This window comes from Schistocerca piceifrons, chromosome 3 (genome assembly GCF_021461385.2).
Source record: "Schistocerca piceifrons isolate TAMUIC-IGC-003096 chromosome 3, iqSchPice1.1, whole genome shotgun sequence".
In the NCBI taxonomy this organism is placed as follows: Eukaryota; Metazoa; Arthropoda; class Insecta; order Orthoptera; family Acrididae; genus Schistocerca; species Schistocerca piceifrons.
The window spans coordinates 947,421,420-947,447,693 of record NC_060140.1 but is presented as its reverse complement, the minus strand read 5'-3'; the positions used below and the strand labels follow the sequence as shown (position 1 = coordinate 947,447,693).

General features: G+C 40.5%; 1 protein-coding gene across 1 annotated transcript in view; it reads right to left on the bottom strand.

The window, feature by feature from the left end:
• The window catches only part of LOC124789250 (polyglutamylase complex subunit TTLL1-like), a 208,769-nt gene that overhangs the window by 13,571 nt on the left and 168,924 nt on the right, over nucleotides 1–26,274 (bottom strand). The gene's annotated exons all lie outside the window — the stretch shown is intronic.

The following is a 26,274-nucleotide window of genomic DNA, read 5'->3' as shown; positions in this document are numbered from 1 at the left end:
AAATGTTACATGCTGAAGCACCATTCAGATTTATATGAGACTGTCGAGATGTTCATCACATGACGAGTTTTTAAATGATTAAACTTTTATTCCTTCCGGAAATGGTGTAAATTAACAACATCAGTTTGCAAAAACAGACGTAATGTCTTATGGGATAACAGCAATCAGTGATTTTATAATGTTACTTAAAATCCGTCTTGATTGCAAATTTTTTTATTATTTATTTATTCATATGACCGGTTTCGGTTCATTCAGAACCATCTTCAGATATGATATTTCAGTTACAGGAGTACATTAAATTTTATGTGACGTAGCATGTGAAAGTTGCTGGATTTGAACGGGTTACTCCTGTAACTGAAATATCAGATCTGAAGATAGTTCTGAATGAACCGAAACCGGTCATATGAATAAATGAATAATAAAAAAATTTGCAATCAAGACGGATTTTAAGTAACATAACAACATCAGTATGAGGTGTGACACCTGTGGGCCCCAAGACACACTTGTGTTTATCGTGTTGTGGAAGCAAACAGCCTCCTAATGTGGCCTTGGGGAACCTCTTGCCATGCCTGAAACACATGGTGGGTCAGTCACGAAAGTTGCTGGCTAGAGGTCCGTATGAAGTATACGTCTTCCCGCCATGTTTGAGACGTGTTCTGCAGCTGACAAATCAGAGGACTGGTCAAGCCATTCGTACATTTCTCAAAGTGTTTATGGTGGGAACTGCAGTGTGAGGTCTCGCATTGTCCTGAAACATTGGGACCCTGATCATTAAAATTATGACAACATGATTTCAGACAATGGAAAATCCAGGATGGAATGTAACAATACGAGAGAACGAAAGTTGCTACTCACCATATAGAGGAGATGCTGAGTCGCGATAGGCACAATAAAATGATTTATACAGTCATAGCTTTCGGCCATTAAGGCCTTTGTGAGCAGTAGACACACATACACACACGCACACACACACTCTCACGCACGCGCAACTTGCACACACGTCTGTAATCTCAGAGAGTTGAAATTACACTGTCAAGTTTACTTTCTGCTCTCTGAGACTGCAGACGGGTGTGCAAGCTGCGCTTGCTTGAGTGTCTGTGTACGTGTGTGCATGTGTGTCTACTGCTCACAAAGGCCTTAATGGCCGAAAGCTATGATTGTGTGAATCTTTTTATTGTGCCTATCGCGACTCAGCATCTCTGCTACAGGGTGAGTGGCAACTTTCCTTCTCTCGTATTGTGACAACATGATTTACTATTTATGGTACAGACTGGCGAGCATTCAAGCCCCCTTCAACAATCAGTCCTGTTGTTCACATCTAATACCTCTGCATACAGTGATTCCGCCCCCCCCCCCCCCCCATCACCCATGGACCTTGCCGTTGGTGGGGAGGCTTGTGTGCCTCAATGACACAGATAGTCGTACCGTAGGTGCAACCACAACGGAGGGGTATCTGTTGAGAGGCCAGACAAACTTGTGGTTCCTGAAGTGGTTCAGTAGTTGCTAGGGCAACAGTCTGGATGATTGACTGATCTGGCCCTGTAACACTAACCAAAACGGCCTTGGTGATGTGGTACTGCGAACGGCTGAAAGCATGGGGAAACTACAGCCGTAATTTTTCCCGAGGGCATTCAGCTTTACTGTATGATTAAATGATGATGGCGTCCTCTTGGGTAAAATATTCCGGAGGTAAAATAGTCCCCCATTCGGATCTCTGGGCGGGGACTACTCAGGAGGACGTCGTTATGGCGTTCTACAGATTGGAGTGTGGAATGTCAGATCCCTTAATCGGGCAGGTAGATTAGAAAATTTAAAAAGGGAAATGGATAGGTTAAAGTTAGATATAGTGGGAATTAGTGAAGTTCGATGGCAGGAGAAACAAGACTTTTGGTCAGGTGAATACAGGGTTATAAATACAAAATCAAATAGGGGTACTGCAGGAGTAGGTTTAATAATGAATAAAAAAATAGGAGTGCGGATGAGCTACTACAAACAGCATAGTGAACGCATTATTGGGGCCAAGATAGACACGAAGCCCATGCCTACTACAGTACTACAAGTTTATATGCCAATTAGCTCTGCAGATGATGAAGAAATTGATGAAACGTATGATGAGATATAAGAAATTATTCAGGTAGTGATGTGAGACGAAAATTTAATACTCATGGGTGACTGGAATTCGACAGTAGCAAAAGGAAGAGAAGGAAACGTAGTAGGTGAATATGGATTGGCACTAAGAAATGAATGAGGAAGCCGCCTGGTAGAATTTTACTTAGAGCATAACTTAATCATAGCTAACACTTGGTTCAAGAATCATGAAAGAAGGTCATATACATGGAAGAACCCTGGAGATATTAGAAGGTTTCAGATAGATTATATAATGGTAAGACAGAGATTTAGGAACCAGGTTTTAAATTGTAAGACATTTTTAGGGGCAGATGTGGACTCTGACCACAATCTATTGGTTATGACCTGTAGATTAAAACTGAAGAAACTGCAAAAGGGTGGGATTTTATGGAGATGGGACCTGGATAAACTGAAACAACCAGAGGTTGTACAGCGTTTCAGGGAGAGCATAAGGGAACAGTTGACAGGAATAGGGAAAAGAAATACAGTAGAAGAAGAATGGGTAGTTTTGAGGAATGAAATAGTGAAGGCAGCAGAGGATCAAGTAGGTAAAAAGACGAGGGCTAGTAGAAATCTTTGGGTAACAGAAGAGATACTGAATTTAACTGATGAAAGGAGAAAATACAAAAATGCAGTAAGTAAAGCAGGCAAAACGGAAAACAAACGTCTCAAAAATGAGATAGACAGGAAGTGCAAAATGGTTAAGCAGGGATAGCTAGAGGACAAATACAAGGATGTAGAGGCTTATCTCACGAGGGGTAAGATACACACTGCCTACAAGAAAATTAAAGAGACCTTTGCAGAAAAGAGAAAAAGTTGCATGAATATCAAGAGCTCAGATGGAAACCCAGTTCTAAGCAAAGAAGGGAAAGCAGAAAGGTGGAAGGTGTATATAGAGGGTCTATACAGGGGCGATGCTCTTGAGGACAATATTATGGAAATGGAAGAGGATGTAGATGAAAATGAAATGGGAGATACGATACTGCGTGAAGAGTTTGACTGAGCACTGAAAGACTTAAGTCGAAACAAGGCCCCGGGAGTAGACAACATTTCATTAGAACTACTGTCAGCCTTGGGAGAGCCAGTCCTGACCAAACTCTACCATCTGGTGAGCAAGATGTATGAAGAGGCGCAATACCCTCAGACTTCAAGAAGAATATAATGATTCAAAGAAAGCAGGTGTTGACAGATGTGAACAGTACCGAACTATCAGTTTAATAAGTCACAGCTGCAAAATACTAACGCCAATTCTTTAGAGACGAATGGAAAAACTGGTAGAAGCCGACCTCGGGGAAGATCAGTTTGGATTCCGCAGAAATGTTGGAACACGTGAGGCAATACTGACCCTATGATGTATCTTAGAAGAAAGGTTAAGGAAAGGCAAACATACGTTTCTAGCATTTGTAGACGTAGAGAAAGCTTTTGACAATGTTGACTGGAATACTCTCTTTAAAATTCTGAAGGTGGCAGGGGTAAAATACAGAGAGAGAAAGACTATTTACAATTTGTACAGAAAGCAGATGGCAATTATAAGAGGGGAGAGGTATGAAAGGGAAGCAGTGGTTCAGAAAGGAGTGAGACAGGGTTGTAGCCTCTCCCCGCTGCTATTCAATTTGTATATTGAGCAAGCAGTAAAGGAAACAATAGAAAAGTTCGGGGTAGGTATTAAAATCCATGGAGAAGAAATAAAAACTTTGAGGTTCGCCGATGACATTGTAATTCTGTCAGAGATGGCTAAGGACTTTGAAGAGCAGTTGAATGGAATGGACAGTGACTTGAAAGGAGGGTATAAGATGAACACCAACAAAAGCAAAACGAGGATAATGGAATGTAGTCGAATTAAGTGGGGTGATGCTGAGGGAATTAGATTAGGGAATGAGACACTTAAAGTAGTAAAGGAGTTTTGCTATTTGGGGAGCAAAATAACTGATGATGGTCGAAGTAGAGAGGATATAAAATGTAGACTGGCAATGGCAAGGAAAGCGTTTCTGAAGAAGAGAAATTTGTTAACATTGAGTATTGATTTAAGTGTCAGGAAGTCGTTTCTCAATGTATTTGTAGAGAGTGTAGCCATATATGGAAGTGAAACATGGACGATAAATAATTTAGACAAGAAGAGAATAGAAGCTTTCGAAATGTGGTGCTACAGAAGAATGATGAAGATTAGATGGGTAGATCACATAACGAATGAGGAGGTATTGAATAGAATTGGGGAGAAGAGGAGTTTGTGGCACAACTTGACTAGAAGAAGGGATCGGTTGGTAGGACATGTTCTGAGGCATCAAGGGATCACCAATTTAGTACTGGAGTGCAGCGTGGAGGGTAAAAATCGTAGAGGGAGACCAAGAGATGAATACACTAAGCAGATTCCGAAGGATGTAGGCTGCAGAAGGTACTGGGAGATGAAGAAGCTTGCACAGGATAGAGTAGCATGGAGAGCTGCGTCAAACCAGTCTCAGGACTGAAGACCACGACAACAACAACCGTGATTCCAGGAACCGGAGGGATATGTGTGTTGAAACTCGCTGCCCCTCTAATCCACCCCTTTGTTCCCCTCTGGCCCCCTTTGCTATACGTGTATGTATTCTTAGTCAGCAAGGTCTGAGAAGAGTCAAGACTTGTTCTGAATCTAAATGGTAAAATCGGTAGTGACAACATGATTATGTAAGGGGGCGGGGCTGGGCTGAGTTGTGTGAATCTCCTTACATTAAGGTCCCAGACAAGTCGAGACTTGTTGATGTATTAAAACTTGGAGGTTTCTTATTTCTCATTTTACAGAGATGCGAGCTGCACAGGCATCAGGTTGGTGTCCGAGTGTGACAGCAGTGCACTCGCAGACTGCCAAGAACAATTACAGAAGGAATAGCCTATAATGATTAGGGCGTTTCGGAATAACTGTCCCCTTAACTTTTACGTTAATTTTAAACACATGTTTTCATTGTGTAAACCAGTGTTGCAAAAGCTTTCAATATGATTTTGGCAGTAACAAGGCGGCAAACAACCACATGTTTTATTTGCCATATTTGAATGATCGCCATAAAAGCAATTTTCGTTCTAAGGAACAGAGAAGTGTGACGTCAGCACACTCTGTAATGGAGACGCGTCAGTGGCGTGGGGTCTTTTGTGCCCCAGTTGTGGTCCCGGCCTGGGTAATGAGTTCGGGATAGGCAGTGCTGGAGACAGCTTTTGTGCGACGTATCGGCCACTCCGTGTGTGAAAGACCAAGTTTTATGCCATGTGTTGAGCTCTTAAGTTAATTCATAATTGACGGGTGATACGTGTAGTCAGACTGCGAAAACTCTACATAGGTGTCAAGACACTGAAGCGACCTGAACCATTATATTTTGCAGAGTCGTGATGTGCTGCTGTGAACCAAACTCTTTTTAAAGCAATTGGTTGCTAACTAGCGGCGCTAAAGAGAAATTGAATAGATAGTGTTTGACTTCGAAACTGAGCGCCCAAGTGTAATGTTTCCTTGGTATGGTAGTTCTCTTTGTTCAGATAAGATGTGCTGCTAGCTTCACTGCACACATACGTGACTCTTACTGACGGACTGTTCTTATTAAAACTCTTTCTATCTTATTTCTTCTACTGTAAGACCGCCATTTGCAAATGAATTCTACTTGATTTGTTAAAATAAACTGTGTTAAATTTCAATAACTACTTGTCATCTCCAGTTACTTAACTACCTACATTACTAATTTTATTTGCAGATGTTGCCGTATCTTCTAATTACCATCACCTTCTAGATAAGTCAGTAAAATCTAAGGACTCTACAGCCAAGTTGGCCAAAGGGACGTAAACGAAGCACTGTGTTGAGTCTAAAACCTAGGAGGTTGCACATTTACCCGACCCTCTACTAACTCTAACGCAGCTTTCAGCACTAATTCTATTAGTCGAAGCTGCTGCTGGAATTGGCTTAGCATCTCCATGATGCTTTTGCGTTACTGAACTTATAACGAAATGTGCTGCTTGTAACCTCCCCCTACTTATCGACCTTGATGACAGTCAAAATTAAACCGCGTGTACCTAATGGAAATTTGGAAAAAGCAATCGTCGCCGAAGTTAATCTGTCGGTAAAGAGGGAGGAAAGGGTTACATCTAAATGAAAGGAAAAATGCAAATGAAACTAGTGGAAATTAATTTTGAAAAGCGGTGAAGTTAATAAAGAAAGTAAATCTGCAGTCGTTACATTAACAATTAACTGGCGTTAATTAGATATTTGAGATATGGGGAAAATTACGGTCGCCAGTCCTATGGACAATTACTATAATAACTGAAAAAGAAAGGTTATTGCACATATAATTAGATCTAAAAGAGTGGCAACTGAAGGTTGACACGTGTTGTGTGAAAACTCAATGTTTGCCAGAAGTAATCAATTTCGCTACACTCTGACTTAGTTTAGCAAAAGAATTAATAAAACCGGAAAATTGAAAGTTAATTTAGTGACTGAAATTAATAGTGAACTTTGTTTCTGAAGCACTACGAAATTCAATAATACAAGGTTAGTCTTGGGCTACCTCAACAATCATTTCAAAAGCTACTTGAATCTACGCAATTTAAAAATTTGTTGTTGTTGTGGTCTTCAGTCCTGAGACTGATTCGATGCAGCTCTCCATGCTATTCTATCCTGTGCAAGCCTCTTCATCTCTCAGTACCTACTGCAACCTACATCCTTCTGAATCTGCTTAGTGTATTCATCTCTTGGTCTCCCTCTACGATTTTTACCCTCCACGTTGCCCTCCAATACTAAATTGGTGATCCCTTGATGCCTCAGAACATGTCCTACCAACCGATCCCTTCTTCTGGTCAAGTTGTGCCACAAACTTCTCTTCTCCCCAATCCTATTCAATACTTCCTCATTAGTTATGTGATCTACCCATCTAATCTTCAGCATTCTTCTGTAGCACCACATTTCGAAAGCTTCTATTCTCTTCTTGTCCAAACTATTTATCGTCCATGTTTCACTTCCATACATGGCTACACTCCATACGAATACTTTCAGAAATGACTTCCTGACACTTAAATCAATACTGGATGTTAACAAATTTCTCTTCTTCAGAAACGCTTTCCTTGCCATTGCCAGCCTACATTTTATATCCTCTCTACTTCGACCATCATCAGTTATTTTGCTCCCCAAATAGCAAAACTCCTTTACTACTTTAAGTGTCTCATTTCCTAATCTAATTCCCTCAGCATCACCCCACTTAATTCGACTACATTCCATTATCCTCGTTTTGCTTTTGTTGATGTTCATCTTATATCCTCCTTTCAAGACACTGTCCATTCCATTCAACTGCTCTTCCAAGTCCTTTGCTGTCTCTGACAGAATTACGTTGTCATCGGCGAACCTCAAAGTTTTTAATTCTTCTCCATGGATTTTAATACCTACTCCGAATTTTTCTTTTGTTTCCTTTACTGCTTGCTCAATATACAGATTGAATAACATCGGGGAGAGACTACAACCTTGTCTTACTCCCTTCCCAACCACAGCTTCCCTTTCATGTCCCTCGACTCTTATAACTGCCATCTGGTTTCTGTACAAATTGTAAATAGCCTGCCGCTCCCTGTATTTTGGCCCTGCAACCTTTAGAGTTTGAAAGAGAGTATTCCAGTCAACATTGTCAAAAGCTTTCTCTACGTCTACAAATGCTAGAAATGTAGGTTTGCCTTTCCTTAATCTTTCTTCTAAGATAAGTCGTAAGGTCAGTATTGCCTCACATGTTCCAGTGTTTCTACGGAATCCAAACTGATCTTCTCCGAGGTTTTACCTACTTGATCCTCTGCTGCCTTCACTACTTCATCCCTCAAAGCTACCCATTCTTCTTCTGCTGTATTTCTTTCCCCCATTCCTGTCAATTGTTCCCTTATGCTCTCCCTGAAACTCTGCACAACCTCTGGTTCTTTCAGTTTATCCAGGTCCCATCTTCTTAAATTCCCACCTTTTTGCAGTTTCTTCAGTTTTAATCTACAAGTCATAACCAATAGATTGTGGTCAGAGTCCACATCTGCCCCTGGAAATGTCTTACAATTTAAAACCTGGTTCCTAAATCTCTGTCTTACCATTATATAATCTATCTGATGCCTTTTAGTATCTCCAGGGTTCTTCCAAGTATACAACCTTCTTTCATGGTTCTTAAACCAAGTGTTAGCTATGATTATGTTGCGCTCTGTGCAAAATTCTACCAGGCGGCTTCCTCTTTCATTTCTTAGCCCCAATCCATATTCACCTACTACGTTTCCTTCTCTCCCTTTTCCTACACTCGAATTCCAGTCACCCATGACTATTAAATTTTCGTCTCCCTTCACTATCTGAATAGTTTCTTTTATTTCATCATACATTTCTTCAATTTCTTCGTCATCTGCAGAGCTAGTTGGCATATAAACTTGTACTACTGTAGTAGGTGTGGGCTTCGTATATATCTTGGCCACAATAATGCGTTCACTATGCTGTTTGTAGTAGCTTACCCGCATTCCTACTTTCCTACTCATTATTAAACCTACTCCTGCATTACCCCTATTTGATTTTGTGTTTATAATCCTGTAGTCACCTGACCAGAAGTCTTGTTCCTCCTGCCACCGAACTTCACTGATTCCCACTATATCTAACTTTAACCTATCCATTTCCCTTTTTAAATTTTCTAACCTACCTGCCCGATTAAGGGATCTGACATTCCACGCTCCGATCCGTAGAACGCCAGTTTTCTTTCTCCTGATAACGACATCCTCTTGAGTAGTCCCCGCCCGGAGATCCAAATGGGGGACTATTTTACCTCCGGAATATTTTACCCAAGAGGACGCCATCATCATTTAATCATACAGTAAAGCTGCATGCTCTCGGGAAAAATTACGGCTGTAGTTTCCCCTTGCTTTCAGCCGTTCGCAGTACCAGCACAGCAAGGCCGTTTTGGTTATTGTTACAAGGCCAGATCAGTCAATCATCCAGATTGTTGCCCCTCCAACTACTGAAAAGGCTGCTGCCTCTCTTCAGGAACCACACGTTTGTCTGGCCTCTCAACAGATATCCCTCCGTTGTGGTTGCACCTATGGTACGGCTATCTGTATCGCTGAGGCACGCAAGCCTCCCCACCAACGGCAAGGTCCATGGTTCATGGGGGGGATTTAAAAATAAGAGATTTAATTCTGAACTTGAATTAAATGATTCTGAACAATTAACAACAGTAAAATTTAGTACGTACCACGCTGAGCTGCAGTCACAGGCAAGCTAAAATATGGTAACAAAACTCGCACTCTTAATTTGTGCTTGTGTAATCTAAATATAGCTATGATTACCTTAACTGGACTTCGAAATTAAAGCAGTGTAATCGAATGATATTACTTTAATGCTGGCGTTTGAATTTCAACGAGACTCGAGTTCATTTCGGAAAAGGAAGGGACCCTGCTTGGTAATGCAATTGGGACAATGAGCAACAAAGGTTCATGCTAAGGTGCTGTATTTTAGTGATGCTAATGGAATAGTATAAAAAGCTGAGGTCTGCCGTACAGTTCTACAACTTTACGTGCTATCAGTCTTTCTTGTTGGTTGATTGAAGGTTTGAGGTCGTCGATCGAGGAGGTGGCGACAATCACTTATTGTCGGCCGTAACTGTTGCAGATGCTGGATGTTGGCGTGCCTTGTTCTCGACATGGTCACCATGTGAAACAGGCTCTTGATGTGTGCCTGCTAATGTTTCCCGTCCGCGACACCGTGTCAGAAACTATCATAGCAAGTCGAGCGCAATTACATGCTGCCAAACCCCGAAAGCGCGGCAACTCGCGGGAGCGTCACACAACACACCTGCTCCACCGCCCTACTCCAGCCAGACTCCCTCTGCTCTGCCCGCGCTCCACGCGGCAGAGTTAACACTACCTAAGATCCTAAACACTTTGGTTCTCTACACGACCTATCGATGTTATCGTTCGATAGCATAGTTTTCCCTATGCAAGACCCAGCTTAAAAATACAAATAATATTTGCATATATATACAAATTGTAAAAGAATTACAATATATAAAGACACCGAAGTTTCATATCTTCAGTTAACTAAATAAGGAAAAAAATTATAGTACAATAGATGGAAATAGGAACATATGCACTTCCGGCGATACATGCTCTTCTTTGGGTCTACTCTGGTTTTTGTATCCATCATATCTGGTGCAGGTCACAGACTTATGAGCAATATTCAAATATAGGTGGAACGAGTGTTTTGTAAGTTATCTTTTTAGCGGGTGGCTGTACTTCCTAGGTTCCTTTTCAATGAATCTGGCTGTAGTTTCCCTTATCTGCGATTAGTTTTCTATTGTTGCTCCGCTGTAAATCGCTCCGTACACTTACTCCTAGATAATTTATTGACGTAACTGCTTCCAGTGATTATTCTGCAACCGTGTAATAATACAGTAATTTACCTTTCTACCTATTTATGCACAATACGTTATATTTATTTACCTTCATGGTAAACCACCAATCTCTCCACCAAACGTTGATCCTCTAGAGGTCTTCCTGCACTTTGCTCCAATTTTCTAACGTTTTGTCCTTCATGTACACAACAGCATCATTCACGATAAGCCTCATGGACTTCTGACGTTATCGATTAGGTCATTTCTATACAGGTGGTTTGTATCCCGGAAAAAAATGTTCATGTTGAAAGTTAACATTGGTAAGGCTGTGCTACAACTGGCCACCTCCTAACCACACTTCATACATGGATGGGATCAACTTCGTATTTTCAGATCGGATATCCCCATTTTTATTACATATTCGGATTATTATGTGGTGCTCCCGTGGTGTAGGAGTAGCGTCTTAGATTAGTAACCACAAAGTCCCCGGTCCCTTATGCGAAACTCTCTACCATTTAAATTTTGATTAATAATCAGTATTGGCGACTGAACACTTACGGCATAAGAAGTCACCCTCCTTCTACCAACGGCCTTGTCAACAGAGCCGGAGGAACGGACAGAGGTTCAGGGCACCCTCCTGGCTTTGGGGTGGGAAACTTCCCCTAAAGGAGGAAGAATCAGCAGTGATAAACGGCATGAGGATGAGGAAGGCGATGGAAACCACTGCATTAAAGACACATGACATGTATCCACAGGACATGTGGCCTGTAATTAAAAAGGGTCATGATTATCTCTCCAGTGGCAAAAGATTCCGGAATAGTCCCCCATTCGGGTCTCTGGGAGGGGACTGCCAAGAGAGAGGTGACTGTGAGAAAAAGATTCAATAACTGACGAAAGGATAACGTTCTACTAGTCGGTGCTTGGATTTTCAGAAATTTGGACGTGGTAGGAAAATGCAAAGGCTCAATCTAGCTCTAGGAGGGGTCAGCGAAGTGAAATGGAAAGAACACAAGGATTTCTGGTCAGATGAGTATAGGGTAATATGTAGCAGCAGAAAATGGTTTAACGGGAATAGGTTGCGTTATGAATAGGAAGGTAGTACAGAGAGCGTTTTACTGTGAACAGTTCAGTGATAGGGCTGTTCTTATCAGAATCGACAGTAAACCAACACCAACAACCGTAGTTCAAGTATACATACCGACGTCGCAAGTTGAAAGTGGAGAGATGTAGAAAGTATATTTGAACATTGAAAGGATAATACAGTGCGGAAAGGGAGATGAAAATCTAATAGTCATGGGGGACTGGAATGGAGTTGTAGGGAAAGGAGTAGAAGAAAAGGTTACAGGAGAATATGGGTTTTGGACAAGGAATGAGAGGAGCAAGACTTATTGAGTTCTGTCATAAGTGTCTGCTACTAATAGCGAATACTCTGTTGAAGAATCACGAGAGGTGGAGATATACTTGGGAAAGGCTGGGTTATACGGGAAGATTTCAGTTAGATTACATCGTCGTCAGACAGAGATTCCGAAATCAGATACTGGATTGTGAGGAGCAGATATAGAGTCAGATCACGATGTAGTAGTGATGAAGAGTAGCCTGAAGTTTACGAGATTGGTCAGGAAGAATCAACACGCAAAGAAGTGGGATACTGAAGTACTAAGAAGTGACGAGATAAGCTTGAAGTTCTCTAAGGCGATAGATACAACAATAAGGAATAGCTCAGCAGTCAGTACAGTTGAAGAGGAATGGACATCTCTAAAATTGGCAATCACAGAAGCTGAAAAGAAAAAAACCTAGGTAGAAAAAAGGTAATGCAAAGAAACCAAGGGTAACAGAAGAAATACTTCAGTTGATCGTTGAAAGAAGGAAGTACAAAAATGTTAAGGGAAATTCAAGAATACAGAAATACAAGTCGCTGAGGAATTAAATAAATAGGAAGTGCAGGGAAGTGAAGACGAAATGGATGCCTGAAAAATGTGAAGAAATCGAAAAAGAAATGATTGTCGGAAGGACTGACTCAGCGCAGGAAAGTCAAAACAACCTTTGGTGAAATTAAAAACAAGGGTGGTAACATTAAGAGTGCAACGGGAATTCCACGGTTAAATGCAGAGGAAAGAGCGGATAGGTGGAAAGAGTACATTGAAGGCCTCTGTGAGAGGGAAGATTTGTCTGATTTGATGGAAGAAGAAACAGGAATCCATTTAGAAGAGGTAGGGGATCCAATATTAGAATCAGAAATTAAGAGATGTTTGGAGGACTTAAGATCAAATAAGGCAGAAGGGATAGATAACATTCCATCAGAATTTCTAAAATCTTCGCGGAAAGTGGCAACAAAACGACTATTCACGTTGGTGTGTAGCATGTATGAGTCTGGTGACATACCACCTGACTTTCGGAAAAATATCATCCATACTACTACGAAAACTGCACGGGCTGAGAAGTGCAGCTCGACATCTCATGAACCCAAGTTACTGACAAGAATAATATACAAAAGAATGGAAAGGAAAACTGAAGATGTGTTGCATGACGATCAGTTTGACTTAAGGGAAGCTAAAGAAACCAGAGAGCCAATTCTGACGTTGCGGTTGATAATGGAAGTTAGACTAAAGAATAATCAAGACACGTTCTTCGGATTTTTTGATCTAGAAAAAACGTTCAGTAATGTAAAATGGTGCAAAACGTTCGAAATTCTGAGGAAAATAGGGGTAAGCTGTAGGGAGAGGTGGGTAATATACAATATGGACAATAGTAAAGAGGGAATATCATGAGTGGACGACCAAGACCTAAATGCTGGGATTAAAAAGGTGTAAGACAGGGATGTAGTCTTTCGCCCCTACTGTTCAATCAGTACATCGAAGAAAGAATGAAGAAAATAAAAGAAAGGTCCAGGAGCGGAATTAAAAATTGAACGTGAAAGGATGTCTATGATGACATTGCTATCCTCAGTGACAGTAAAGAAGAATTATATGATCTTTTGAATGCAGTGAGTGCTGAATATGGGTTGAGAGTAAACTGAAGAAAGACGAAAGTAATGAGAAGTAGCAGAAATGAGAACAACGAGAAACTTAACATCAGGATTGATGATCATGAAGTAGATGAAGTTAAGGAATTAAACTACCTAGGTAGCAAAATAACCAATGACGGACGGAGCAAGGAGAACATCAGAAACAGACTAGCACTGGCAAAAAGGACATTCCTGACCAAGAGAAGACTACTAGTATCAAACATAGGCCTTAATTTGAGAAAGAAATTTGCGAGAATGTACGTCTGGAGTACAGCTTTGTATCGTAGTGGAACAAGGAACAGAAGAGAATCGAAGCATTTCAGATGTGGTGATAAGGACGAATGTTGAAAATTAGGTGGACTGATAAGGTAAGGAATGAAGACGTTCTGCGCAGAATTGGAGAGGAAAGGAATATGTGGAAAACACAGAGAAGGAAAATAGACAGGATAATAGGACATCTGGTAAGACATCAGGTAGTGATTTCCATATTGGCAGAGGGAGCTGTAGTAGAGGAAGCCAGAGATTGGAATACATCCATTAAATAATGGAGGCCGTAGCTTGCAGCTGCTACTCTGAGATGAAGAAGTTGGCTAGGAAGAGGAATTAATGATGGGCCCCATCAGACCAGTCAGAAGACTGATGACAAAAAAATTCAGATTACACGCCAAAAAGTATGCACATTTTAATCAACCATTGTTGTCTATTCGTGATAGATGGCGGTACCGTGACATTCCGCACACTCGTATTTTGTTCGTTAGATGTCTGTATCGAACTGTATCGAAAGGCTTCCGAAAGTCAAGTAACTTGCCTTAGATAGTATTAATGGTTTTCTTACGCTTCCTTATGGACACCTAATACCACTTTACTTTCTGTTAAACTTTCACGGTCCAATACAACGTATTGACTTTTATTAATTAAAAATTCTTCGACCAGTGGCATCTTTGTGAGGATACTCCTTAAGGTTATATTTTGGTTCTTAGTCGACCATATGGTCCGGTTCCGAACTCCTTTCGGAAATCTGTGTGAATAAAATCAGCTGTGTCATTAGTTTCACAGCCATTCAAAGGTGAGCTACTTTCAGCTGAATGTTTTTTGCTGAAGCTCCCCTGATTCTTTCTGAAAAGTGTCTTTCCTCAAATAACGTCATATACGATGAACAACTACTATTCGACATTTATTGATAAGGGACGTCACAGTCCATTTTGCTTTCATATCTATATTGTGTTTAGCCTTGGATTCTACTGGGGGCTTGAATAATAGGTTTTCTCAAAATTTTCTGAGGCCACTCGCGGAATCCTTACGTCAACAATGCCACTTAGCGATATCTTCCTTCTTATCAACTTGACCGACTGGTGCGCGTCTGAAGTTGTTGTGTCAAAAGCAAGATAAAAAAGGAAAATTTCTAAGAGCGTACTTCTTGAAATTTTGTAATTGTTTGTTCCCTCATGAAGTGGTTCCCGACTAAACACTGCTCGAGGTAGTGGAACGTTTAGCGTTTTGTAGTTGCATTCGACTTCTCATAGAAGCTAAGTTAAAGAAAGATAAACCTACGTTTATAGCATTTGTAGACTTAGATAAAGCTTTTGGCAATGCTGACTGGAATACTCTATTTCAAATTCTAAAGATGGCAGGGTAAAATACAGGGTGCGAAAAGATATTTACAATTTGTACAGAAATCAGACAGCAGTTGTAACAGTCGAGGGGCACGAAAGGGAAGCAGTGGTTGAGAAGGGACTGAGACAGAATTGTAGCCTACCCCCGATGTTATTCAATCTGTATATTGAGCAAGCACTAAAAGAAACAAGAGAAAAATTTGGAGTAGGCATTAAAGCCCAGGGAGAAGAACTTAAACCTTTGAGGTTTGCCGATGACATTGTAATTCTGTCAGAGACAGCTAAGGGCTTTGAACAGCAGTAGAACGGAATAGACAGTGTCTTGAAAGAAGGGTATAAGATGAACATCAACAAAAGCAAAACGAGGATAAGGAAATGTAGTCGAATTACATCAGGTGATGCTGAAGGAATTACATTAGGAAATGAGACACTTAAAGTAGTAAAGGAATTTTGCTATTTGGGGAGCAAAGTAACTGATGATGGTCGAAGTAGGAGAGATATAAAATGTAGACTGGCAATGGCAAGAAAAGAGAATGGAAAAGAGAAATTTTTTAACATCGAGTGCAGATTTTACTGTCAGGAAGTCCTTTCTGAAAGTATTTGTATAGAGTGTAGCCACGTATGGAAGCGAAACAGACGATAAATAGTTTAGACAAGAGGAGAGTAGAAGCTTTGGAGATGTGGTGCTACAGAAGAATGCTGAAGATTAGGTGGGTAGATCAAGTAACTAATGAGGAGGTACTGAATAGAATTGGGGAGAACAGAAATGTATTGTATAACCTGACTAGAAGTAGGGATCGGTTGGTAGGACACTTTCTGAAGCATTAAGTGATCACCAATTTAGTACTGGAGGGAAGCGTCCAGGATAAAAACCGTAAAGAGAGACCCAGAGATGAATACAGTAAGCAGAATTAGAAGGATGTGAGTTGCAACAGTTACTCGGCGACGAAGAGGTCTGCACAGGATAGAGTAGGATGGGGGGAGGGGGCGGGGCGGCATCGAATGGGTCGTTGGACTGAAGACCACAAGAACAAGAACAACAGTTGCATGACATGGCGAAGGTTCAAATTCCCATCCAGCTATCCGGGTCTTGGAAGAAGTCCAGATAGTTTAACTTTTTGTCGACGACGAGGTTGTTAGAGACGTAGTGATTAATCGTATTATGGAAGAAAAAGAAAGGAAATCAGGCTTAGCCATCCAAACGAATGATCCCAAATTTTGTCTTGGGTGAATTAGGGAAATCACAGGTAACCTGAATTTGTATTACTGGGCGGAGGTCAGTCTTCCCAAATACGGAAGGCGTTGAAAACGTTTTGCACAGTCGTCTCTAATTTTTTTTATTTTTTGCAGGAGGAGAATGACATTTTTTGTGAACATGCTTGGAACATCTAGCTGTAAGTTTGTGTACAAAAGCATTTTCTTTTATTTACAGGTAAGCCATAATGAACCGTGGAGTAGGTGTCAGGTGTCAGGTTGCGACAACGGTCGGTGATGGAGTTCCTCTTCAAGAAGAACGATGACTCTGCCACATCGATTCACAGGAAGTTGCTCGATGTTTATGGGGAGGACACAGTGGATCGCAGCAGTATCCAGCGGTGGTTGCAGAGGTGTAAAGAAGGTGATTTCTCGCTACTGGACAATCCAAAATCCGTTAGACCATCGACGGCAATGTGTGATGTGAATAAGGAGACCATTGATCAAATCATCCAAAAGGACTCGTTTGTCATTGGGTAGTGTGGTATCACAGTCACTAAGGTACAGAAAAATATGTGCACGTTGGGTGCCTAGATTACTGACAAGAGAAATGAGGAAAAATGTGTGCGAGGGTCTCATGAAGACCTTCACTGAAGAGTGGAAACAGTGTTACCCAGGATGAAATATGGTTGTTTCTGTCTGAACCTGAGAGCAAAACCCAATCCATGGAGTGGCGTCATCTGGGTTCCCCTCAGAAGAAGAAACCAAGACTTTCACGAACAGCAGGCCCAAAGGTGATGGCCTCCTTCTTCTGGGATCAGTGTGGTGTCATTTTCATTGACTTTTTGGAATCTGGCTCCACAATTAACTGGGACCGTTACTGTTTGTCATTGGACAAGCTGCGACGTGCCATTAAGACCCACAGACCACAGCTTCAAGATCAGCTCGTCAGACTACACCATGACAATGCCACACCCCCATACAGCCCTTATGACGCAGGAGAAAATCAGGGAAATGGGTTGGAAAATTGTTCCTCATCCCCCCTAGAGTCTGGACTTGCCTCCTTATGATTTTTACCTCTTTGGTCGTCTGAAGGCCCACCTGAGTGGTAAAACATTTGATAGTGAGAAAGACCTTATTTCCTGAGTCAAACGATGGTGTAAAAGTCAACCCCAGAATTTTACCAACGTGTATTTACATCACGGAAAGAACGTTGGGCCAGATACGTCACAGCTGGTGGAGTCTACCTTGAGTAGGCTCAATGTATAGCTAAATGTTCCAAGTATGTTCACAAAAAATTTCACTCTCCTCATGCAAAAAATTAAATAAATTAGAGACGACTGTGCAAAACGTTTTGGACGCCCTTTGTACGAGTGCTGTGTCTCATCACTGCACCACCTCAATCGGACCCTGGTTTAATTAAATCGTTTATTCCTCCACCCTAGTAGCTCTGATGCGCTTTTTCCGTCATGATGTAAAATCGTAATCTTCCTTTTCGACTCCGCACGGTGTTTTCGTGTGAAAATGATGTCTGACTTGCTCCCATCACTCCCTCATCATCATAAGAATTGAGTGTGGAGGTAAGCTTCTGTTTTCTGTTTCTCCAGGACAATCCCAATGATAATCAGCTCTGGGCTACGGGACAGACGGACTTCAGTAATGTTGGTCTGTAATTCTTTGTTTCGTCCAAGAATCTGACTCAGTATCACGACAAAGCCTACTCAAGCAAGTACACCAAAAATGAAATAGAATATCAGACGAAATTGGTGACTGCATTGAGGATTTCTTGATAGTCGGCTCTCTGGATGTTGTCTTGGATGGAGAATCATACACAGAGTGGAAGCACCTCCAGGTGTACTCAAGGGAATGTGTTGAGTCCCTTGCTATTCTTGTTGTATATTCGCGACCTCACACTCGCTCACTGGCCATACCGGACTCTAGAGTCCATTACCGCAGCAACGTATTTTCGCCACCTATTTCCTTCCATTCACCTTCAATACCTAGGCTCCTCAAATCAGCCTTCACATTTTCCTCCCATCTACGCCTCGGTCTCCCCACAGGACGTTTTCCCTCTAAGTGCCCTACCAGTACTCTGCGCGCTGCTCTGCCCTCATCCATTCGCGCTACGTGACCCGCCCATCGCTGCCTACGTGATTTAATAATACTGATTATGTCAGGGCTTGAATAGAGTTCGTGAAGCTCTTCGTTATGCAGTTTTCGCCACTCTCCGCTAATGTCATCCCTTTTTGCTCCGAAAATTTTCCTCAAAATTTTGTTTTCAAATACTCGAGACGGCTTTTCGTTTTGCACAGTGAGAGATCAAGTCTCACACCCATACAGCATAACTGGTGGAATAATAGTTTTGTATATTCTAATCTTTAAATTCCTAGACAATATCCGTGATGAAAGTAATCTATTCAGTGAGAAGTACCACGCATTTCCCGCCTGTAATCTCTTCTTCAGTTCGGATTCAAACTCATTTCTCGAAGTAATGTCCACGCCTAGATACTTAAATGTGCTCACTTTTTCAAACTGCATGTCTCCAACTCTTAACATTTCATGATCTACTGCTGTTGGCATTCTAATAGTAACCAGGTATTTAGTTTTGTCTTAACTTATCCTTAGACCTACATCTTCACTAGCCTTCATTAACGCATTCGCATTTTCTGTTACAGATTCTTTCCTATCGCTAATGATGTTTAGATCATCTGCATACCCTAATATCTTAATATTTCCATTTAACTCCACACCCTCTGAATTATCTGCTGCCATTTGCACAATATATTCGCGACCTGGAAGACAATATAAATAGTAACTTCACATCTTTTGTAAGTGATTCGTTTATCTGTAATGAAAAAAACTGCATGAACAGTCAGATCTAGGTATGGGAAAAACAGACCAGTTAAAACCGATCCCGGTATTTTAGTTTTGCATAACCAGTACTTTTTTGGTATTTCTTTGGTCTCTGTTATAACAGGCGTTTTTTTACTTTTCACTAATAACCGAGTAAAAAAATCGAAAATCTGTTAGCCATAGAAGCAGTGCTAAAATTTTTTGTTTTTTAATAAACATTTTTAAAAATGGAGTAATTTTTATTCGCACAATTTGCACTGGTTTGGAATATTGGTTATTTTGGAAAACGTCAAAATTTCTCAATCTTAGTTCGATGTTGTTGTTGTTGTGGTCTTCAGTTCTGAGACTGGTTTGATGCAGCTCTCCATGCTACTCTATCCTGTGCAAGCTTCTTCATCTCCCAGTACCTACTGCAACCTACATCCTTTTGAATCTGCTTAGTGTATTCACCTCTTGGTCTCCCTCTACGATTTTTACCCTCCACGCTGCCCTCCAATACTAAATTGGTGATCCCTTGATGCCTCCGAACATGTCCTACCAACCGACCCCTTCTTCTAGTCAAGTTGTGCCACAAACTCCTCTTCTCCCCAATCCTATTCAGTACCTACTCATTAGTTATGTGATCTATCCATCTAATCTTAGTTCGATATCTACATTTATTACAGGAAATAATAGGAATAAAATACCGAAAATCGATTATTTCAGAAGCCGGTTATTTTCAGCGGTTTTAATAGGTTAAACTGCGTGGAAAAAACCGATATAATCGAAAACCGGTTATTTCGATAACCACTATCCCTAGTCAGAGCTTCATAAGATTTCAAGGCCGCGCAAGGACTAACAACTTGCTTTAAAGGTACAGAAATGTAAATTTTTGCTTTTCACAAAGCGCAAATAGTCCAATCCTACGACTACAGTACAAATAAATACAAATGGAATGACAACAAAACCTCAGTCGTATGTGAACCAGGTGGTGTACATTGGTTCATTCGTATGATACTGGGAAGATTCAACGGGGATACAAATGAGACTGCTTACAAAACATTCGTACGTCCAGAATATTGTTCAACTGAGTAGGACCTATACGAAATATGACTACAGGTGTTATCAAATGTAAGGAAATAGGGCAGCGCAAATGGTCACAGGTTTGTTTGACCAACGGGTCATCCGACATCGTCATTGAGATGCTGAAAAACATGAACTGACAGACTGTAATGTCGTTGCCCGCCCCATCGCAGTATAGATTGTCGACTCACTTGCCAGCGCCGAGAAATGGTTCAAATGGCTCTGAGCACTATGGGACTTAACTTCTGAGGTCATCAGTCTGCTAGAACTTAGAACTACTTAAACCTAACTAAGCTAAGGACATCACACACACCCATGTCCGAGGCAGGATTCGAACCTGCGACCGTAGCGGTCGCGCGTTTCCGGACTGAGCGCCTAGAACCGCCAAACTACCGCGGCCGGCGCCAGCGCGGAGACTGACGTTAGAGATAAAGCACTGGATATACAGAGCTGAACAATTCGCTATTTTGAATCCCAATCCGAAGACAGTGTCGTGTGCTTCGCGTGGCGTAGGAAAGTGAATCAACGAACTCTGCTTAATTTTATTGTTCCACAGCGTCAAACAGCTGAGTGTGCAGCTCCAAATTGCTCAAATAATAGCAGAAATGGTCGCTATAAGTTTTATCGGTTTCCTTCAGACATAGATCGGCGTAAAAGGTGGCTTGTGAATTCAAGGCGTAAAGATTGAACAACAAAATCGAGCGGCTACTTGTATAATGTAAGTAAAATGCTTTTTTCTTTGTTTTAAAAATAGATGCGCTACAGACCGGTGGTCATGAAATTATATTTGTAAGATGTATGTTTAGTTATCTTGCTGCAGATTATGTTTACATAACATGACGTAATATTGTAAGTTTAAAGTAAGCTACTTTTCTTGATTTTATTTACAACTGTATAAAACCACAGTTCATCCTAAGGAGCTGTTAATTTTATAGAAAGAGTAAATTAATAATGCTTTATCGCAGCTTGTTGGTAATAACAAAATATTTGCAGTTTTTTTTACTTTTTAAGTAATTTCTGACAGATTTCTTTGAAAGCTTTTGAAATACTCAATACAATTCGCATCAGTAATATACTTTGGGTACTCATGCAATTCCCTCTTGTGCTGACATGAAATTTAGGATTAATTCTAATGTCTGATGTCACCCGTCGGCCTTGAGCAATGACGTCATACCTAAGGCAAAGACTCTACACAGGGGCAATCTTTGAAAGCAACTATCATATTCGTAAACAAACGAATGTAGCATACGATAAAATTACAATCACAGTTGACATTACTAATTACTCAGCCATGAATTATGTCGAAAAGATGTGAAGGTAATGAAAGCGAATAAGAATAAAACACGAGGAGCACACTTGTCTGAAATAAATTATTACTGTAATTTATGTGAGTGAGAAAAGTACAGAGAACCTGTAAATCCATTACAGTATATCACATTCTGAAGTCGTGATATTGCGAAATAGCGTTAATTTATTATCAAATAATTATCGAATTAACAAGACTACTGCAGGAAAATGGGGGTTTAGGGGTTGGAAGAAATTAAAAAGTAACACAACAACGGGAAACATAAAATAAATAGTAACGTATATGAAAAATAAAAAAAGAACAGGACCATGAAATGTGGAGAAACAGACATAGAAATCCTAAAAGAAACGCCAGTACACAAGTAATGGAAACTTAAAAAATGTAACAAATGTTGGAACCGGTAACTAGAATTAAGCTATATCGCTCATTTCTAGTTACCGATTCCAAAGAATCCACGGTTTGTTATTTAGCCTATTTTTGCAACAAGTGTTTGTATTACAGTGCTACATGTTTCCTACATTCGGTACTACTCTCTTCACTATTTTTTACTTTTTCGCCGCAGTCCAGAGATCAATAAGAGCTCTCTACAAATCCTACAAAAACCGAGATCACGCACTTACTGCAAACGTGCCCAAAATTATGAACCATCGAATGGTTGGAATCGGTAACAAGAACTGACCTGCTGTATAGGTCACTTCTAGTTATCGATTCCAATATTTCCATGGTTCGTTATTTAGATCGTTTTTCCGGCAGGTGCGTACACTGAAATGTAATAGGATTTCTACGATTGTAATTGCTCTCTAAACTACTGGGAAAACTGACAAATACTGGAATCGGTGACTATAATTATACTATATAAGAGCTCAATTCTAGTTACTGATTCCAGCTATTGCACTGTTCATTATTTAGATCGTTTTTGCAGCAGGTGTGTGTACTGAAATGTAATAGTATCTCTGTATTTGTAATTGCTCTCTGAACTCCTGCGAGAAAGTAACTAATATTGGAATTGGAAACTAGAATTCATGTATATGGGTCAGTACTAGTTATCGATTCCAGTACTTCTTACGTTTTGTGAATTTTGTTATTTGTGTACTGTCTTTTGGTTTAGGATTGTTGTGCCAGTCTCCAAATTTCATGCTACTGTTTCACAGATGTTATTATTTACTTCATTTTCCCGTAGCCGTATTACATTTTACTTTCTCCCCGCCCAAAACCCCCACTTGCCAGTGGTAGTCCCCTTTGATTCAATAATTATTGTTATAAATTAACGCCATTTTATAATATTACGACTTCATCACGCGCTATGCTTAATGAATTTTATTTAAAGGTTCTCTGTGTTTTTCTTTCTCGCATAAATTACGACGGTAATTTATTTCAAGCATAAATATTTCTGTTTGACGCTCTATTATCTCCAGTTCGTTTCGATGGAATTCGTGCATAACTAAATAACAGCGTGAACTGTGACTAATTTTATCGTATGCTACATTCCTTTGTTTAGGAATATCATCCGCTGCTTTCAAATATTGCCTTTGTCTAGCATCCTTGCCTCTGGTATGACGTCATTGCTCAAAGATGAAGAGTGGAATCAGACACTAGAATTTATCCGCAGTTTTTATGACTGTTGTGTTCCACTTTAACGTTATTCCGTAACTGTTTACGAATGCAACTCTTACTTAGCGTAAACTTACGTGGATATACCACATATAAACCAGAAAATACAATACTGGAGACGTATTTCAACAGTATTTGGTAAATATGTAGTAGAGCAACGTATGATTTGCGTGGAACGTAAGTGAACGTATCATATCTCGAAATACTCGTCTAATCACCTACTTTAATTTGCTTGCTTCTTAAAGTCAAATCTGAGCGAATATATTTACTACGCTGTAATATTATCTGCGCAAGGAATGTACATTTGATGAATTTAAGATTAGAGTTTTAAACGAGCACCTTCAATGTGGTATTCACAATGGTGGATTGTTTAGTTTATACTATACAGTGCTTTAGTTAGTGCCTTAGTGGTGGAGTCGTGGCGTGCGAAAACGGAAATTCCAGCACTTTGGTGAGATATGGTCAAGGCTTTCACCGTAAAGGCCGTGTGTTTTACAGTTTTTTCAACAGTACCAGCGAAGTATTATGAAAGGTGCAAGTTGCACGGTCCTGTGCCACATCGTCAAGGTAACAGCCAGCCGCGTCGCCACTGTTACGGAATGAGCAAGCATGCACTTGATCCTGATTCGGTGATTATTCTGATTGAGGGGAACTTGGGGTCTAGTGCAGTAGGGGACAGCAGGGGATACAACCCGTCGGCTTTGAACAATGACGTCACAAGTCGCCAGAGACCATGTATTACAAAGATGAAAGAGGTGAGGAGAATGTTGAGAAACAAAGTAATGCGAGAGAGATAAACATTGATCTTGTCAAAAGCCGAGAAGCGATTCTTCTTAGTGTTGTAGCTCCCTTCAGTAGGTAATAAGTGTTTTTTGGCTTTTTAAAAAAAATCTCACGAGATAGAATAAACTGATCCTACTTTATTAAGCAATATCTTGTCAAAAGCCGAGAAGCGATTCTTCTTAGTGTTGTAGCTCCCTTCAGTAGCTGATAAGTGTTTTTTGGCTTTTTAAAAAAAAATCTCACGAGATAAAATAAACTGATCCTACTTTATTAAGCAATCAATAAAGCAAAAAATGTTATGTTTTAGTTTAGTTTTTTTATTGATAGCTTAATAAAGTAGGATCAGTTTATTCTATCTCATGAGATTTTTTTTAAGCCAAAAACACTTATCAGCTACTGAAGCATCTGTATCTTAGGATCAGGTAATTCTATCTAGTGAGATTTTTTTTAAAAAAGCCAAAAAACACTTATCATCTACTGAAGCATGTGTATATTCTAATGGGTGCGGGAGTTCCGACTCCTGGGGAGGTGGGTGGGTGTTATGCATGGCTAGTCTATTCTATTTGCAGTTTACCATTTTCGCATTTGCTGTTATGTTTCAGTTTCGTTTTTTGTATTGATTGCTTAATAAAGTCGGATCAGTTTATTCTATCACGTGACATTTTTTTTAAGCCAAAAAACACTTATCAGCTACTGTGCCTTGGAGGCTAATAGTATCCCATTCGTTACTTGAGCTATAGAGCTATACGCAACATTTTTATCTTGCTCGCGAATTGACATATATAGTGTCAGTGTAAAGGCGAAGTGAAGTACGGGATACAAATTATAGTTGTGTCGTCAGTGTAAAGGCGAAGTGAAGGATGTTGTTGTGATGGGGGTTTCGGGAGTACACATTCGAAAATGTCATGCTGATACTAGAGCTGGAAAACGAAAAAAGATCCCCAGCTCCCAAATTTCTGTTACGTACTTCGCAACACGGAAATACACATATTGGTGGAATAAGAAAGTGAAATAAATATTAAGTACCGGCCGAATAAAAAACAAACAATTAAGTTAATTAAATCACACGTTTAATGATGTACCGAATATCAAGCGATCGCTTTTAGATTAACATTCAATTATTTTAATGATAGTGCTTATTAGTACACAGAACTGCTTTATTATCTATGCCTCGAAGTGAAGACATTACGATCTATGACTAAGGAATGACGTCATTGTTCAAAGCTGACGTGTTGTATCCCGTGCTGCACTAGACCCGGAACTTGTCATCTGTGTAACTGAATTTTACGAGTGGACACTTGCGTTCGCATATCGCATCGATAGATCAACAGCCAGCCACGCCGCGAAACGGTTGTGTGTGAACTCGTAAAAAACATTAACTGAACACTTTGGATGAATTAACATTAATGGCGAGAAATGTGTCGACAGCGATTTTGTTTGTCTACGGAACTAGTAGTCGGAATAGAGAGGCTGTGCAGTACAACTATATGGTATACTGTACTGCAAGTACACCGTGTGGCAGAAATACTAATTATGTAAACGCTCCTGTCGGAACACAACAAAAGACGAATACGATCCTCTTTAAAACACTCTGACAGAAAAGTGGGAAACCAATTACCTCAATCCTCATTCCGATTTCCACGCCAAACATTTTAGCATGTGGACGTTTTCGCGCTCTTTTAACACGGAGCGTTCTAAATCGTCTTACACAGTCTCTCTTTAAAGTTAAGCCTTCATACTTAGCATCTCCCTCTCACTGCCACAGTCTACATACGTCTCTCACATTGTCTCCCTTTTCACCCATTGGTTTACAGTATACCCTGCTGCCACTGTCTCCTCACTCAGTTACACTATACGCAGCTCGTGGTCTAGTGGCTAGCACTGCTAGATCACGGGGTCCCAGGTTAGATTCCCGGAAGAGTTGGGGATTTTCTCCGCCCGGGGACTGGGTGTTTGTGTTGTCCTCATCATTTCATCATCATTCATACAAGTGGCGAGACTGGACTGAGTAAAGATTAGGAATTTGTACAGGCGCTGATAACCGCACAGTCGAGCGCCCCACAAACCAAAAATCATCATCATCATCATCAGTTACACTGTCCCCATTTTTCTTTCTTTCTCCCTGCAACTGTCCCCGCCATACTCCGACAGCTCAATAATTTCAGGGGTCTAACGAAACCGTATACTAACGTGTTTAAAATTTCGGTCCAAAATGCGCCGTCGCCCATACATACGTGTTAAAAGTCCGCTGGTCTGAAAGTGTTCAGGTCCCCAGGCCTATGTATGGTCTCCGCTCATCTGTAATTTTCATTTCCAGTGTCTTCTTTCTCTTCTTCTCCCACTGCTTCTATCTCTATCCAATCGCTTTCTGTTTTTACTGACACT